Raw genomic sequence first — 2,731 nt, 5'->3', positions numbered from 1 at the left:
ACCCCAGCAGCTCCTACAGTACAGATCAGCACTGTCAGCCCCATCCCCGCTGTGGATTGTAGGCAGAGGTAATTTGCAGATGACAAATATCCCTGACAGTAAATATTTTTCCCACCCTCATCTCTCTACAAGCAGATAAGGTGGCAGCACTGTGGCAATACGGTTTCTGGAGGGAGACAAACTCTTTGGCAGACTTAAAAGTCTATTGTGTCCCCACAATTATTTATAGATAAAGAGAAGAAAGCCAATAAGCAGAGAATGGGGCTGCACAGCTGCATTTGTTATGACGATGATGATGATGTTATCTCTCCCTCACACCCACACACACATCTCCAGCGCATGGAAACTCACTGCTGGCAACAATCTCTATCTCGGACAAGGCAGGAAAGGCTGGAGGTTTTTGCCCTCTCCTCACTGACTTGCACCCAGCCTGTTTTGCCCCCAACACATAACTCCAGCAGCTTCTCTCAGTGAGCCATAGCACCCACAGGGCCCTGGGGTACCCATGCAACAGTGCAGTCCCTCCTTGGGGCACCCTGAGCTGCTGCCTCTGTTCCTGGCTGCAGCAGGATGTGGAGATCTAGTGGCATTCACCTCATTAAAACAGCCCCTGGGGTGCTGGGTGCCTTGTGGTGAGGGTCTGGGGTTTTGTGCAGGGAATACGGGACTGTCTGGGTCCTCACCAGCTCGTGCAGCAGGACTCCAGGGTGGAGTGGGTGCTCCCCGCTCCTGGCCAGGGTACAGGGGTGAGTCTGTCATCTCTCCCTGCTCCACACAGCCAGGACCTCCTCTCCCATCCCACACCATTGCTGAGAACAGAAACGGGGGTGTTTGGAGGGATTAACTGATGTGGCAGGCATGGGCGATGGAGGTCGCTGCCAACGAGCGTGTTTCTGCAGCCGGTGGAGCAGAGACACCCTGAGTGAGAAACACGGACTGCAGCGTGCGAAGGGGTCGGGAAGCACCACGTTCTCCCTGCTCAGTGAGTGCTGCAGGAGCCCAAGGTGGGGGCCGGGGGACTGGCAGGGCTGGATGCACAGAAGGGAAGGGCAAAGAAGTAGTGGGCTCAAGGCCTGGGGTGTCGGGCACCGGGGTCCATGGGTGAGCTGTCACGCGTGTGACACCAGGACCCTCCACTAGCCTGTGTCTCCCCATGTCCCGGGGTCCTGTATGGCATCATCCGGCTGCTGCAGGGGCAGGAGCCCCACCACTCCCCCGGGCATGCACAATCACTGCTCCTCCCCGGGACTGGGGGTGTGAGAGGGGTGTGCACCCCCGCCAAGCGCTCAGCCCTGTCTCAGTGGAATCCCTATCCTGGGAAAGCCCTGGGACAAGCTCTCCAGCTGCACACAGCATCCGAGACAGCAACTGGGAGCCCTTAACTGGGCTGGAGAGTGGGATGATTTTTCATTGCCTCCTCATAATAAGAGGACAGGAGTAAGTGACTAGTACAGTCCGTTCACTCGGTAAAGATTTATACAATCACTTCATCCAGTAATTGGTATTCTGGGGAGAAAGAGAGCTGCAGCTCCAGCATCCGCCTCTATTTGTTTTATCTCTGTCTTTCTCTCTTTCTCTCCCCTTTTCAGAATGAGTAATTCTGTCCCTCACAATCCCATTTAAACAGAGCATTTGCAGAGTGAATAATTAGTTACATTCAATTAGACCTCACATGCTCTCCCTCCTCACTTTGGGGGACAGACGGGCTAATGAGATGGCACATGTCTGACATGCGGGAGCAGGCACTGAACACGCTGTGTGCCAGCAGGGAAGGGTCAGCCCTGGGGGAGGTGGCCCCAGAGGGGCTTGCCCACCACTGTGGGGAGACAGTCCTTTGGGGGCCATTCAGAGCCAAAAGCTTCATGTTTGAGGCCAAAGACTCTGCATCTGTGGCCCACATGACACCAGCCCCCTCCTCCAGCAGGAGCAGGGTCACATTTGCCCCCAAAACTGGGTGTTCTCTAGGTTGGTGCCAAGGGAATGCTGGCCAGGCTGGGACCACCCCATCGGCACTGCTGGGAGCGCTGAGCCCTGAGAGGAGGGAAAGCTCCTGACATGCTTTTATCTCCCTTATTAAACCTAACATTAGGTTTTAAGAGGAACCTTAAATAATGTGCCACTGCCTGTACAGGCAGTCGCTCCTTGCTCCAGCTGCTCCTGCTCTGGGATTTATGGCCTTTGCTGTGCCGTGCTGCCTGTGCTCAGGTGGTGGTGGGTCACGGGCTGTGGCTGCTCCCAGTACCTGAAGCCTGCAGTGGGCTTGGTGCCACTGAAGTCCAGCCCCACATCAGTGTGTTGGGGGCCACAGTGGCTCTGCTGCTGCCCCCCAGCACCCTGCAGCAGGATGGACCTCACTTGTGCATCTGCTGCCGGAGCAGCATGGAGAGGTCACAGAGCTGCCTGCTGCAGGCAGCCCTGCCTGCACCCTCGGTCCCCTGTGGGCCCAGACAGGGTGTGCTAGTGAGGTCCTGGGGCCACGGTGAGGGTCAGCATAGCTAGTGGTGGCTTTTCCCTCCCTCCTCTGGTTGAAGCATCTGTCCTGGGAGCACCTGCCCATGTCCAGAACGTCTCTCCCGCAGCATCAGACCTGCAAGCGCCGGTCCCGGGGGCGCCGGTGGGCGCGGGGGCTCGGGCTGCTCACTCACAGGGGGCGGATAATGACGTTTAATCACAGGTTTTTGCCAACGGTGGGTGGAGGGTGACGGAGCGCGGCCGCTCCCGCACGTACCGG

The sequence above is a fragment of the Manacus vitellinus genome, unplaced genomic scaffold (assembly GCF_001715985.3).
Source record: "Manacus vitellinus isolate BGI_N305 unplaced genomic scaffold, ASM171598v3 scaffold_26_pilon, whole genome shotgun sequence".
NCBI classification, from domain to species: Eukaryota; Metazoa; Chordata; class Aves; order Passeriformes; family Pipridae; genus Manacus; species Manacus vitellinus.
Note: the sequence above shows the minus strand (reverse complement) of the source record.